The 16,004-nt window shown below is 43.9% G+C and overlaps 1 non-coding gene across 1 annotated transcript; it reads left to right on the forward strand.

Moving 5' to 3' along the window:
* The first annotated feature begins 8,626 nt into the window (after window positions 1-8,626).
* Window positions 8,627-8,729, forward strand: LOC112438367 (U6 spliceosomal RNA). The gene has a single exon (XR_003026805.1). It is a non-coding gene; the product is annotated as a U6 spliceosomal RNA (small nuclear RNA).
* The last annotated feature ends 7,275 nt before the right edge of the window (window positions 8,730-16,004 follow it).

Raw genomic sequence — 16,004 nt, forward strand, 5'->3', positions numbered from 1 at the left:
TAGGGCAGAAGAGCAGAGAGGATTCTTTGTTACCAAAACAATTGCAATTGTCATCTCCAGGTAATTCTAGAGATGTGATTAGTCTTCAGATGCTCTGCACATTTATTATAAGACTTCTCTCTTGTAAAAACAAATAGTGTTCAAAGAGTTTGGTAAAAAGTTGAGAACATAAAGTTGCTGGTCATATTTTTCAGGAAGTCTAAGACATCATATTTAACATTTTAAATTGCTTTTTAAAATTACTTCCAGATCTATTTTTGACCATATTTCAATCAAGATTAAGGGCTTTGGGGCTTGCAGACAGTTTCCCTCATGGATTGCAAAGTCCCAAATGAGAAGGCTCTACAAAGTGATGTAATAATGTAACCTCAACACTCCAAAAACAAGGAGACGGAGGCCTGGAGAGATGAAGTAACTTGCCCAAGGTCACTCAGCTGCTCAACATTAGGGCCAGCAAAAGATCTGAGTTTCCTTCTTCTTCCAGAACAGTGTATTTGTTCCATCACACAAAAGAGTCTCAGTTTCTCAACCCAAACAGCCCCACTGCCCCTTCATTCTCCTAGTGGTATTCACAAGTAATATAATGTTCCTATGCAAATAAATTTCAATCACTTGGCATAATGTCCTAATTGTCTTAGAAAGAAGAAATAAAACAAGGCCATTTACTTAACCAGGAAGGTCCTGCATCACAGACTGCTCCCTTTCCTAGGAATATCTGGGCGTGGGTAGGACAGGTCTCGCCCTCCGAGGCTCCCAAACCCACTACATCTGCCCTAAACTCACCTCTCCAGGGGATAAGCAGAGCTCAGAGGATTGTGTGTGTTTCCAACATTTCTCTGCTTAAAAGTTTCTTTCAGGCCAGGTGCAAGTGGCTCACGCTTATAATCCCAGCACTTTCGGAGGCAGAGGTGGGCAGATCACTTGATGTCAGGAGTTTGAGACGACTTTGGCCAATGTAGTGAAACCCTGTCTCTACTAAAAATACAAAAATTAGCTGGGTGTGGTGGCTCACGCCTGTAGTCCCAACTTCTTGGGAGGCTGAGGCAGGAGAATCGCTTGAACCCGGGAGGTGGAGGTTTCAGTGAGCCAAGGTTGTGCCACTGTACTCCAGCCTGGGCAACAAAAGCGAGACTCCATCTCAAAAAAAAAAAAAATTTATTTCAATAAGCCCTGTGCATTTTTACCATGGGGTGCTGGCAAGGAATGCCTCCTCTGCGCAACACTGCCCTGAACACTCCCCAAAGGGCAGTGGCACTTCTTGGAAGAGTGCAGGGCACCATACCTGCAGCTGTATTTTTCTCCTAAAACTGGATGGGTCTCTAAATGCATAATTACTAGGACCAAGTTTACTATCCCAATGAATTGACTTCTGCATTCTGACCTCAGGATTAACATCCACCCATTTTAGTGTGACCACATTTTATCTCCAACTTTCATTCTCTCCTATGTAAGTACCGCAGCTCCTAGTTCTTTATACACTATACAAATATTTTACTGGCTGGGTGTGGTGGCTCACACCTGTAATCCCAACACTTTGGGAGGCCGAGGCAGGCAGATCACCTGAAGTCAGGAGTTCGAGACCAGCCTAGCCAACATGGTGAAACCCCGTTTCTACTAAAAATACAAAAATCAGCCGGGTGTGGTTGCGGGCACCTGTAATCCCAGCTACTCTGGAGGCTGAGGCAGGAAAATAGCTTGAACCCAGGAGATGGCGGTTGCAGTGAGCTGAGATCATGCCACTGCACTCCAGCCTGGGCAACAGAGCAAGATTCTATCTCAAAAAAAAAAAAAAAAAAAAATATATATATATATATATATATATATATGTAGCTAAACAATAATCTGTGTAGTGGTTTATGCAAATCTCTTGTTACATTTGCCACCACTCATTTCCTCTATAAACTATGCTTGGAGATAAAACAGTGAGCTCTTGGCCTCAAAAATGTGCCAACTCTGTAACGTAATTCAAATGATTGGGCAGACCAAAAGATACTATTCTCACACTCTTCCTCCTGAATCATTTTAAAAGAATATATTCATCTTACACTCAGGCCCCTCTTGAAGGCCTGTGTGGGCTCTGTTTATCATGCCAACCCAGTTTTGTTTTTGTTTTTGTTTTGAGACGGAGTCTCTATCTTGTTTTCCAGGCTGGAGTACAGTGGCACAACCTCGGCTCACTAAAACCTCTGCCTTCCAGGTTCAAGCGATTCTCCTGCCTCAGCTTCCCAAGTAGCTAGGATTACAGGTGCCTGCCACCACACCCGGCTAATTTTTGTATTTTTAGTAGAGACGGGGTTTCACTATGTTGGCCAAGCTGGTCTTAAACTCCTGACCTCAGGCGATCCACCCACCTCAGCCTCCCAAAGTGCTGGGATTGCAGGCGTGAGCCACCGCGCCGGCACCAGTTTTTATCATTTGTTCTCCATAGCTTCATCTCTGGTTGGCATCACAGCACAGAGAAGCAGGCCACTCTCTGGGACCAGGTTGAATCTCTCCAAGGAACAAATGCTGCTACTGCAAGGGTGTTTCTTAAGACAACAATAAGTTTTTATTCTGGGGACTTGTTCAGGTATTTGAAATAATTACTAAAATTTTTTAAACTTTAATTTTTATGCTTTATACAATTTCCAACCTTTATAGGACAATTAATTGCCGCACACTTTCTGCTTCTTTCAGGTGCTGGGAACTCCTTGGCAACACACGTTTCCCATCCCTTTACCACCAACACATTTTCACGTGCAGATATTCCAGTGACAACACTCCCATTAGTTTCTACTAGTGGGGGGCCAAACCTCTTGCTTGAGTCAGACTTAGAAATAAGCAACTATATAAGCAGAGAACTGACAAGTGGGAAATTTTTGTCCACTAAGGATTCATCTGGAGCAAAGTTATTTGTCTTACACAAAGAGGGTTGAGGCTAGGTGCAGTGGCCCACACCTGTAATCCCAGCACTTTGGGAGGCTGAGGCTGGTAGATTGTGTGAGCCCAGGAGTTCAAGGCCAGCCTGGGAAACATAGTGAGACCCCTATCACTACAAAAAATACAAAAATTAGCCAGGCACCGTGGTGCACACCCATAGTAGTCCCAGCTACTGGGAGGCTGAGGTGGGAGGATCACCTGAGCCTGGGAGGTTAAGGCTGCAGTGATCCATGATTGCACCACTGCACTCCAGCTTGGGTGACAGAGTACAACCCTGTCTCCAAAAAAAAAAAAAAAGAAAAGTTGGTTTTATGAAGCTTTGTGAATCTCCTGATAGGCCTTAGTACAATTAAACACAATGAAGACAATTGCTTTCTACTTACACAGGGCCTGGGGATTGTTTCCCATTCACTACGCCATTTCTTCTTCCTGGGTGCACAGAAAGACTCCATTTCCCAGTAGCCCTTGCTAGGGTGAGATCAGGTGACTGAGTTCTTGCCAATATGGATGTGAGTGGAAGTGATGGTTGCTATCAGTTCAGCGTGTTAGAGCAGGTGTGAGCTCTTCACACTTTTGCTCTTTCATCAGGGGCTGTTAGCAAATAACTTCCAGATGGCAGATCTGTGAGAGGGAAGCATACTGGATTCCTGAGTTGCTGCAGGAGGAGAGCCACCTGACCTCTGGACTCAAGGGAGCCACTTTTTGTGTTTCCCCCTGAGCTTTGGGGATTACTTGTGCCCTTGGCCCACCCTGATTAACAGAACACACTTCTGTGATACTACATTCTCAGAGGGGTTACGGGACCTTAGATATCTGAGCCCTGCACTGTGTCCCTAGAGACCTCATTCTGGGCTGTGTCAATCTATTAATCAATAATCAAGGAGTATAATCATTCTTGGAAGCATCTCATTAATGTGGGAGATTAGGATGCATTTCTCATGAAGTTAAGAGCTCTCCTTTGAAACTCAGTCAGTAAGTAGGTACCCAGTTCCCCTCTTTGGCCAGCTCACAGTGTCCATTTCAGACCCAAAAAGGAATTCAAGGTGTCAGAGGCATTCGAACTAGAGCAACTCCATCTTGAACAGGAGCTGGGTAAAATAAGGCTGAGACCTACTGGGCTGCATTCCCAGGAGGTTAAGGCATCCTTAGTTACAGGATGAGATAGGAGGTTGGCACAAGATACAGGTCACAAAGACCTTCCTGATAAAATAGCATGTTGTAAAGAAGCTGGCCGAATCCCACCAAAACCAAGATGGTGACGAAAGTGATTTCTGGTCATCCTCACGGCTCATTATATATTAATTTCTGTGCATTAGCATGCTAAGAGACCCTCCCGCCAGCGCCATGACAGTTTACAAATGCCATGGCAATGTTAGGAAGTTACCCTTCATGGTCTAAAAAGGGGAGGAACCCTTAGTCCCAGGAAATGTCCACCTCTTTCCTGGAAAACTCATGAATAACCCACCCCTTGTTTGGAACATAACCAAGAAGTAACAGTAAGTACAAGTAGCTGAGCAGTCCACGAGCAGCCATTCTTTATCCCTTTACTTTCCTAATAAACTTGATTTCACTTTACCGTATGGACTCACCCCGAATTCTTTTTTGTGTGATATCCAAGAACCTTCTCTTGGGGTCTGGATTGGAACCCTTTTCTGGTAACAAAGGGAAGAGAATCAGAATGCTACCTCACTCCGAGTCGTGAACACGAGAAGAGCTTGCTATCTATCATGACTGATATTTTTTTATCATGGTGTGAATAATTGGCCACTATTCGTCAAAACACTCCCCAAAAGCAAGAGGCTCTCAGCTGAGAATGCCCACCCCTTCTCCAAATGCACTAATCAGACAGCTCGCTCCTCAGCCTGTGGGGCCACCATGAGGCCCCTCCCAAAATACCCATCGCTGTTCTCCCTGAGGAGCCCCAGGGCTGCTGTAGATTTGTTCTCTATAAGACTCTGAAATGGGTAAAAAGAATACTTATTAAAATAATTCCAAAAGCACTTTAAACCTTTGATTAAGAAAACAAGTGATTTTCTACATTCCCATGATAACTATTTCAATATTATTATATGTAATATATTATTTCAATATAGCTGATCAGAGTCCTTGCACTGACATTAAATGACAACACAGAGACACATGGGCTTGATGGCGGGCACCTGTAATCCCAGCTACTTGGGAGACTGAGGCAGGAGAATCGCTTGAACCCAGGAAGCAGAGGTTGCAGTGAGCCAAGACAGTGCCACTGCACTCCAGCCTGGGCAACAAGAGTAGGACTCTGTCTAAAAAAAAAAAAAAAAAAAAGAAAGTTCCTAGAAGCAGGACCATGCAGGGCAGGTGCCAGGGTGTTCGTGGAAGGGGCTGTGGGGGGAGAACCTTCTTGCACTCTGTGGCACCGGGGTGCCCAGCAGTCTCTGCTATCTGCCCAGCATCCAAGGCCTGTGGCCTTCAACTTATTTTGGAGAGGCTTCCCAGCAGCAGCTGTGCCTGACGGTACTTGGGTGGAGTCTCCACCTCTGAATTCTGTCACCTTTTCAGAAAGTGACAGTTTTGTACAGTTTTGCCTTTTTGTAAAGTGTAGGCAATTATAATGGTGATACCAACATACAGTTTGAGCGGCCCCTCTCTCCCTCTCTCCCAAGCTCCATGATGAACATTTCTAGGCCCTTTGTGGGCCTCCTCACCACACTCAATGGAGGAGGGCAAGCTGGGGTTCATCTTGCCAGGCTCCGCTCAGTTCCCCTCCTTGGGGTCTGCCCTGGCTCTGCTCTCTTCAGGTTCCTACCCACAGCTCAGTTATTCAGCCTCACAGAACAGGTCTTCTTTCTCTGCCTTCCTGGGTAGACCATGGGCTCCTGGGACATAAGGAGTGAATCTTGTGTACGTTGGTGTCTCTGGGACCCAGAGCAGAGTTAGATGTGGAGTTGAACAAATAGCCTTGAACCGATCTAATGCTTTTATTTTTTTGTCCAAGATTCCTTGCTCCAAGAAGCTGTTGTAAGTAAGGAGCCAGGTTCCCTCTGTCCCGCTGCGCCCTGGCTAACTCGTGGAATTCTCCTCTCCATCATCACTGGTTTGTGACCTGGGTTGGTCAAATCCATCCCGTCTGCCCTAATGGCGGTCTCCACACTCTGTGCAAAGATAAGGTTCTCATACAAGGTCTTTCTAGAAGGGGACAGTGCTCGGGAACATTTGCTTCAGAGGTAACGTGTTAGGAGGAAAGTAAGGAAACCGAGTACGACAGAATGAAAGCAAGCTGACCTGCCTCTGGGAATGCTGACTTCTCGAACTTCATGCCTTCCCACTTGACAGGGTTGGTCCCTGAAGGAGGCACTAGCAAGCACTCCTAGAATGAGATCTCATCTTCGAGTGGTCAGAATTCCAGCACAGCGCCAAGAAAACACAGCTCCAGCTCCCCCACTTTTTATAAACAAACTTGTAAACGGCCCTCATCTTAGGGGTGATGTTGCCAGCCCAACCCAGACTTTCCGACTCACTTCGAAACGACGTCGCTGCCAACTTTCCAGCTTAAAAAGAGGGAAACTTCATAAAAGGCTCCATTTCCATTTGGCCTGTGGGGGAGGATGGAATACATGGTGAGTCGGAAGCTATGAACAAAACAAGTTTATAAAAATTCCAAATAAAGAGGCGCCTCCAGTGAAATTAGCCAGACGAAAGTTGACAAAGCTGACGGCCCTGCGTGGGCTGTGGTAATGGGGCGACGTGGGAGGAGGGCTCTGCTGAGACGGCAGGAGAAACGTGGGGAGACACATGCGGGAGGGGACAGCTCTCAGCATCGCCAAAGAACAGATCCTCCAAGTGAATGATTTAAGGATTTAAATGAGAGAGTCAAGCCTTTTTTTTTTTTTTTTTTTGAGACAGGGTCCCACTCTGTTGCTCACTCTGTTGCCCAGGTTGGAGCACAGTGGTGCGATCATGACTCACTGCAGCCTTGACCTCCTGGACTCAAGCAATCCTCCTGCCTTGACCTCCTGAGTAGCTGAGACTACAGGCAGGTGCCATCATGCCCAGCTAATTTTTGTATTTTTTGTAGAGATGAGGTCTGGCAACGTTGCCCAGGCTGGTCTCAAACTCCTGGCTTCAAGCGATCCTCCCACCTTAGCCTCCCAAAGTGTTGGGATTACAGGCATGAGCCACTGCGCCTGACCAAAAGTCAAACATTTTAAGCACTAGATACGACCTCAGCACATCATCTTCTCCACTCTCCTGCCTCCCAGAAACTTAGAACAATGGCAAGAAAGTAGATGCAAAGGAATCATTTCTATTTTTATTTCTATTTTATCTTGTATATTATTAGAATTGTGGTCTTTTTTTCTAAAGCTCTGTTAAAAGAAAAAAAAACCTTCTGAGTTAATTACATAATGTTTAGAGAATATGGTATGTATGATATCAATTCCATGAAATTTACTGAGATTTCTTTACAGCCTAAAAATAGAGTCAATTTTTAGAAACATTCTACGTATGCTGGAAAAGAATGTGTAGTCTCCACTAGCTAAGCTCCAAATCCAGGCCCCGTGAAGAAGGTGTGGACCGGGGAGACTTGAGCGGGGAGGGGGGATGGGGGAAGCCTTACTGGCTGACGTCAGCGTAGACTCTGGAGGGTGGGGGTGCCAGGAATGAAGGCGCGGCTGATGCAGAAGTACAAAGTAGGCCTGTGTGAGTGGCACCTCCCAGCACACGTGAATTTTATTACCTTTCTTACATTAAGTGTTGAGGACTTCCAACTTCTTGTAATAAGTGTGTGAAACTTCTCTTCCAAGTTCCATCCCAAAGGAGGCAAAGAGTCAGGAAGATGGCAATATCAACATGAGGTTTAGTTGTGATCAAGTGAATTGGAGAACACACCTCAGATTTGTGGCCAAATAAGTTCCCTCTCAGGTTAGAAGTATCCCCCAGTCCCAGGCAGGGTTGGACATCTAAAGCCCAATTAGGATGTAAGTCCAGGATCTCCTGATTCAAAGTAAGAGGTAGAGGCCGGGCGTGGTGGCTCACACCTATAATCCCAGCACTGTGGGAGGCCGAGGCAGGTGGATCACTTGAGGTCAGGGGTTGGAGACCAGCCTGGCCAACATGGCGAAACCCCATCTGTGCTAAAAATACAAAAATTAGCCTGCTATGGTGGCCCATGCCTGTAATCCCAGCTACTTGGGAGGCTGAGGCAGGAGAATTGCTTGAACCCAGGAGGCAGAGGTTGCAGTGAGCCGAGATCATGCCATTGCACTGCAGCCTGGGTGACAGAGAGAGACGCTGTCTCAAAAAAAAAAAAAAAAAAAAAAAAAGCCAGGCTCGGTGGCTCACACCTGTAATCCCAGCACTTTGGGAGGCCAAGAGGGGAGGATCACGAGGTCAAAAGATGGAGACCAACCTGGTTAACACGGTGAAACCCCATCTCTACTAAAAATACAAAAAAAATTAGCCATGCATGGTGGCATGTGCCTGTAGTCCCATCTACTCAGGAGGCTGAGGCAGGAAAATTGCTTGAACCCAGGAGGCAGAGGTTGCAGTGAGCCGAGATGGCGCCACTGCACTCCAGCCTGGGGGCAACAGAGTAAGAGTCCGTCTCAAACCCCTCGCTCTGCCACCCCATGTACTTACTGCATATTGTGTGTCCTTTCCAAGCACATAAAACACATATAGAACATTTATAAAAACTGACCAATTGTTAGGCCATAAAGAATCTCAGTGCTTGCTTTTGCAGCTTGTATTCTAAAATTGGAACGAAACAGAGATGGTTACCCTGGCTCCTGTGCAAGGATGACCAGCGGGTTCATGAAACATTTCATACCTTGCACAGTCACAGAAGATCATTTCAGTATCCGCTGACCAGCGCTAAAGAAACAGTGTGTGTCAAAGCAAAATGGGTGGCATCCAATATTGAAATTGTGATTTTCACTACAGAAAATATCTTAGTAAATTGCATGGAACTGATATAACTTAACACTTTATACTGTGCACACAGTGTAATCAATGTAGAAGTTATTTTTCATGCAGATTTTAAAAACTTCCACAACCGTAAAAATATACAAGAAGAAATCTAAAAATTATGGAATATCTAAAATTGAGTAACAAAAACATCTCAAAGCTTTTTGCAGCTAAGTTGCTACTTTTAGGTAAGTTTATTGTTTTAAATGCATATATTACAAAGAAAGAATTGTTGGAAGTCTAATAAAAGAGATAATTCTCTTGCAAAAGTCATGAAGAGAAAAAGAGAAGGCATTAATAACAACATTAAGAATCAGGCCGGATGCCGGAAGCGGTGGCTCACTCCTGTAATCCCAGCACTTTGAGAGGCCGAGGCAGGTGGATCATAATGTCAGGAGTTCAAGACCAGACTGGCCAACATGGTGAAACCCCGTCTGTACTAAAAATACTAGAATTAGCCGGGCTCGGTGGCAGGTGCCTGTAATGCCAGCTACTCGGGAGGCTGAGGCAGAAGAATTGCTTGAACCCGGGCAGCAGAGGCTGCAGTGAGCCAAGATCACGCCATTCCACTCTAGCCTGGGTGATAGAGTGAGACTCCGTCTCAAAAAAAAAAAAAAAAAAAAAAAGAATCAGGCCAGTCGCAGTGGCTCACACCTGTAACCCCAGTAATCCCAGCACTTTGGGATGCTAAGGCAGGCGGATCACTTGAGGTCAGGAGTTCGAGACCAGCCCGGCCAACATGGAGAAACCCCATCTCTACTAAAAATATAAAAATTAGCCAGTCATGGTGGCGCGCACCTGTGGGCCTAGCTACTCGAAAGGCTGAGGCATGAGAATTGCTTGAACCCTGGAGGTGAAGGTTGCAGTGAGCCGAGATCACGCCATTGCACTCCAGCCTTGGTGACAGAGCAAGACCCTGTCTCAAAAAAGAAAAAAGAATCGAAGCGCTCACAGGTGCATGTAAAAATATTAAAAATCAAATTGTATTATGAAAAATAATATGCCAGAAAATTTCAAAGTTAGATAAACTGACAATTTTCTACAAGCATATGAGTTAGTAAAACTCAAGAAGAAATATAAAGTGTGGACCTCTTAGTAATAATGAAAGAGATTGAAGTAGTGATGAAAGACGTACCCCATCCCCCAGCATCACCAAAAGCATCAGGCTCAAATGGATTTATGGGCAAGTTTTACCAACATTTTAGAAACAGATCATTGACATTTTATATAAATTGTGCCAGAGAACAAGAAAAGAGGCTGGACGTGGTGGCTCATGCCTGTAATCCCAGCACTTTGAGAGGCCAAGGTGGGCAGATCACAAGGTCAGGAGTTCAAGACCAGCCTGGCCAGTATGATGAAACCTCATCTCTACTAAAAATACAAAAAATTAGCCAGGCATTATGGCAGGCACCTGTAGTCCCAGCTACTCGGGAGGCTGAGGCAGGAGAATCACTTGAACCCAGGAGGTAAAGGTTGCAGTGAGCCGAGGTCATACCACTGCACTCCAGCCTGGGTGACAGAGTGAGACTATCTCAAAAAAAAAAAAAAGAAAGAACCTTGATACTGAAACAAGGCCAAGATAATATTCTTTAAAAAGTAGTATAGGTTAGTCGTGTATGTAAGTGAATAAGCCAAAACCGTAAATAAAATACTAGAAAACTGATATAATAGTGTCTTGAAAATATCCAAGGAATACAAGAATTTTTTTTCCAAAATTGTAAATGTAGATGTAAGTCACATAGTATAAAACTCACCCTTTCTTTTTTTGAGACAGAATCTCACTCTGTTGCCCAGGCTGGAGTGTAGTGGCATGATCTCCGCTCACTGCAACCTCCGCCCCCTGGATTCAAGAGATTCTCCTGCCTCAGCCTCCCGAAGTAGCTGGGATTACAGGCACCTGCCACTGCGCCCAGCTAATTTTTGTATTTTTAGTAGAGACGGGGTTTCACCATGTTGGCCAGTCTGGTCTTGAACTCCTGACGTCGTGATCCACCCGCCTCAGCCTCCCAAAGTGCTGGGATTACAGGCATGAACCACCACACCCGGCCAAAACTCGATGTTTTAACAACTGGGCGCGGTGGCTCATGCCTGTAATCCCAGCACTTTGGGAGGCCGAAGCGGGCAGATCACTTGGGGCCAAGAGTTCGAGACCCGCCTGGCCAACATGGTGAAACCCCATCTCTACTAAATACTAAAAAAATTAGCTGGGCATGGTGGCATATGTCTGTAATCCCAGCTACTTGGGAGGCTGAGGCACGAGAGTCACTTGAGCTCAGGAGCCCAGGATGTGGAGGTTGCAATGAACGAAGATCACGCCATTGCTTTCCAGCCTGGGTGACAGAGGGAAACTCTGTCTCAAAAAAAAAAAAAAAAAAAGAAAGAAAGAAAGAAAAGTTCATCTCAATATGTGCAGAAAAAGTCAATAAAATCCATTTACGATGAATACCTCCACAAATTAGTAATACAAGGGAACTTCCCTAATAATTCCTTAATGTTATAAAGGGTATATAAAAGAATCCTACAGTAAATATTGTAGGTCCTAGTCAATGCAGTAAGTGGAGAAAAACAAAGATAAGAAGATTCATATGCTTTAAAAACAGAAGGCAATCATTATTCATAGACCTCATGATGGGTTGGGAAGAAAAAACTTTTAAATATACTGATAAAATATTTGAATTAATAAGTGAATTTACCAAGATTACCAAATACAAAGTCAGTGTATAAAAATTATATTTCTAAATCCAGTTACAAATACAAAATGAAATCTAAAGATAAAATATCATTATAATAGTTTCTTTTCTTTTCTTTTCTTTTCTTTTTTTTTGAGACAGGGTCTTACTCACTCTGTCACCCAGGCTGGAGTGCAGTGGTGTGATCTCAGCTCACTGGAACCTCTGCTTTCCAGGCTTAAGTGATCCTCTCATCTCAGCCTCCTGAGTAGCTGGGACTTACAGGCACGCACCACCATGCCTGGATAATTTTTGTGTTTTATTGTAGAGACTGGGTTTTGCCATGTTGCTAAGGCTGGTCTTGATCTCCCGAGCTCAAGCAATCCTCCTGCTTCGGGCTCCCGAAGTGCTGGGATTACAGGCATGAGTCACTGCGCCCAGCCTATAATAGTTTCAAAGAAAATAAAAAACAGAGTAGGCTGGGCCCAGTGGGCTCACGCCTGTTATCCCAACACTTCATGAGGTGGAGGCAGATGGATGGCCTGAGGCCAGGAGTTCGAAAGCAGCCTGGCCAACATGGTGTAACCCTGTCTCTACTAAAAATACAAAAATCAGCCTGGTGTGGTGGTGCACGCCTGTAATCCCAGCTACTCAGGAGGCTGAGGCAGGAGAATCACTTGAACCCAGGAGGCGGAGTTTTCAGTGAGCCGAGATCACGCCACTGCACTCCAGCCTGGGCGACAGAGTGAGACTATGTCTCAAAACAAAAACACAAAAACCAAACAAACCAAAAAACATATAATAAATCTAAGAAAAGATTTTTAAAGATTTCTACATAGAAAACTACAAAACATTGAGATTAATTAAAGTAGGTCTAAATCAATGTTTATAGTCTGAATACTCAATTTTATAAAGATGCCAATTCTTCCCAAATTGATCTACAGATTCACCTTGATCCCAATACAAAACTCAAGAAGACTGAGTGTCTGGGTAAGTTGAAAAACAGATTTTTCAAGATCACGCCATTGCACTCCAGCCTGGGCGGCAAGAGTGAAACTCCATCTCAAAAAAAAAAAAGAAAAAAGAAAAACAGATTTAATCACGTACATGGAAATGCAAAGATCTAAGAATATCCAAGATCATCGTGGAGAGAAGAGGTCAGAGTTGGAGGACTCACTCTCTCAGATATTGAGACGTCTGAATTGTTTCCACTCTTTTGCTATTACACACAGTGATGTACTAAACTGCTTTTGTATATATCTTTTGAGCATTTTTGCAATGTATCTTTGGGATAGGGTCTTAGGAGCGTGCTTAAGCATCTTGTCATATGGTTAAAAGTCATCGCATTTTTATTTTGTAAATGGTGGGTTCATATCTCTGGTGCATTCTTCTATGGAGATATTCCCCATTTTTTTTAGGCGCTCTTTGTATATTAGGTACTAAGTTGAAGCCTATGAAATTGCCATTTTGTTAGGTCAAAAATGGTCAAATATCAGCAATTTCAAATGGCTTAACCTAAAATATAGATACTTTTGTAAATGTTTTTCTCGCTTTGTTTTTTTACTTAGCATTTTTTTTTTGAGACGGAGCCTCACTCTATCACCCAGGCTGGAGTGCAGTGGCAAAATCTCGGCTGCAACCTCCGCCTCCTGGGTTCAAGCGATCTTCCTGCCTCAGCTTGCCGAGTAGCTGGGACGACAGGCGCACACTGCCACGCGCGGCTAATTTTTGTATTTTTAGTAGACATGCGGTTTCACCATGTTGGCCAGGCTGGTCTTGAACTCCTGACCTCAGGTGATTGCCCGTCTTGGCCTTTCAGAGTGCTGAGATTACACGTAAGAGCCACCACGCCCGGCCAAATTTTATATTTTTATGTAAACGTATTTATCAATCTTTTTCCTTGTTGTTTCTGGAAATTGAGTCGTAGGAAAGTTTCTTTATTTGTAGGTTATACAGTAATTTCTCCATGTTTTCCTTATTTTACATCTAAATATGTGATCCATTTGGACTTTATTCTGTTTTATGGTATAAGAATGGGCTCAATGCGTCCAGGTGCGGCGGCTCACATCTGTAATTCCAGCACTTTGGGAGGCCGAGTCGGACGGATCACGAGGTCAAGAGATCGAGACCATTCTGGCCAACGTGGTGAAACCCCATCTCTACTAAAAATACAAAAATTAGCTGGGCGTGGTGGCGTGCACCTGTAATCCCAGTTACTCCAGAGGCTGAGGCAGGAGAATAGCTTGAACCTGGGAGGCGGAGGTTGCAGTGAGCCGCGATTGCACCACTGCACTCCAGCCTGGCAACAGAGCAAGACTCCGTCTCAAAAAAAAAAAAAAAAAAGAATGGACTCAATTTTGTATTTCTTTGTAGCCTTCTGGGTATCTTAATACCATGTATTAAAATTTTCCCACTGATTTGACATGTCAACTTAATTGTATGTTGAATTTCTGTGTTCAGTTGGGTCTATTTCTGGATTTCCTATTCTGTTTGATTTGTGAGTCCATATATGCACATATCAATACCATACTGGGGTTTTTTGTTTGTTGTTTTGAGACAGCGTCTCCTTCTGTTGCCCAGGCTGGAGTGCAGTGGCACGATCAGGGCTCACTGCAGCCTCCATCTCCCAGGCTAAAGCAATCCTCCCACCTCAGCTTCCCAAGTAGCTGGGACTACAGACATGCACCACCACTCCTTGCTAAATTTTTTTAAATTTTAGTAGAGACAAGGTCTCACTATGTTGCCTAGAATGATCTTGAACTTCTGAGCTCAAGTGATCCTCCTACTTCGGCCTCCCAAAGTGCTGAGATTGGAGGCATGAGCCACGTGCCCAGCCCATATAGATTTCACTACAGAGGCGCTATAGTGGGCTAGCCAACCCCCAAGTATTTCATTTGTTTTTTGGGATGGAATTTTACTGACAATTCTTTGCTCTTTTCTTCTTCTAAAGGACTTTTATGATCAACTTGTCCAGTTGCAGAAAAAACAATTTGATATTCTTGTTGGGACTGTGCTATCATTAACAGGGAGCATTACACTTTCTATTTCTTCTCTAGTTAGTTTTGACAAGTTTAAATTTTTTCTAGGATTTTACCCATTTAACCTACGTTTTCACGTTTACTGGCCTAAAGTTTTTATCATTTCTCTTACTATAAATATTTTACATTTTTGCTGATTTTGTACTTTTGTCTTTTTCTCATTCTTAGTCTTATTTATGTTTTTATAAATAATCTTTTTTCTTTGAGCAATCTTTCCAGAGGGTTGTCCATTTTCTTTGAATTTTCAAAGGAGTAAACTTTTGTCCTCTCTTGTATGTCTGTTTTCTATTTAACTCACTCGTATTTAACTCACTCGTTTTTATTTTTAAATTTTTACTGATACAAGTATTAAATATTATAATTTTCCTGTAAGTTTTAGCTTTCCATCACACACATTTTGATGTGTTGTGTTTTCATCCTTCTTTTTTTTTCTAATTTTTTTTTTTGAGACGGAGTCTCACTCTGTTGCTCAGGCTGGAGTACGATGGCATGATTTTGGCTCACTGCAACCTCCACCTCCCAGGTTCAAGCGATTCTCCTGCCTCAGCCTCCTGAGTAGCTGAGATTACAGGTGCCTGCCACCATACCCGGCTAATTTTTGTGTTTTTAGTAGAGACGGGGTTTCACCATGTTGGTCAGGCTGGTCTCAAACCCCTAACCCCATGATCTGCCTGCCTCGGCCTCCCAAAGTGCTGGGATTACAGGCGTGAGCCACCATGCCCAGCCTCATCCTTATTTTCAAGACATTCTGAACTTCGTTTTATATTTCTTTATTGACTTAAGAGTTATTAGAGGCTTTTAAATTTCCAGGTGAAAGGTCTTTTTGCCTTTTCATTTGTCATTAATCTCTAGTTTTATTATATTACAGCCATTTCACACACGAGGCTGAGAAAGACTCAGAGAGGTTAAGCGAGTTGCCCAGGAACACATATTTAGTAATGAGTGGGGCTGGACTGGAAACCTCAAAGTCCATCTTCCTTCCACTGCCCCACCCTGCCCTGCAATGGTTCATAGGTAGATATGCTATTTAATCATTCCGGGCAAAATTCCAGTGGGTGTTATTACGAGACAGTGAAGCATAATTGATGAGCTCATTATGAAATATTAAAATTTAATTTTTGTGGGTAGGAAATTAAAGTGTTGTTAGAAGTAGCAATTAAGTGGATTTTTTCTTAAAGTGACTCTCTGTCTAGGCAGAGCCTAGAAAGGCTGCTGAAGGCAGAGTAGATGGGAGTGTAAGCCCAGGAAGCAGAAGTCAGGGTGGGAGATATGGTCATAAAAGCCAGTACAAAGATTGTTACTGAGTTGGCCAGGCGGATCCGTTTGCCAGGACCCTCAGAGAAGCCTTATGAAAATAGTCTCAGAACTGTTCTCCTGGGGAAAGATGGCAAAAGAGTGTACCGACTAGCTCCTGTCCACCTCTAGTCAAAGGTAG

This window comes from Pan paniscus, chromosome 1, assembly GCF_029289425.2.
Source record: "Pan paniscus chromosome 1, NHGRI_mPanPan1-v2.0_pri, whole genome shotgun sequence".
In the NCBI taxonomy this organism is placed as follows: domain Eukaryota; kingdom Metazoa; phylum Chordata; class Mammalia; order Primates; family Hominidae; genus Pan; species Pan paniscus.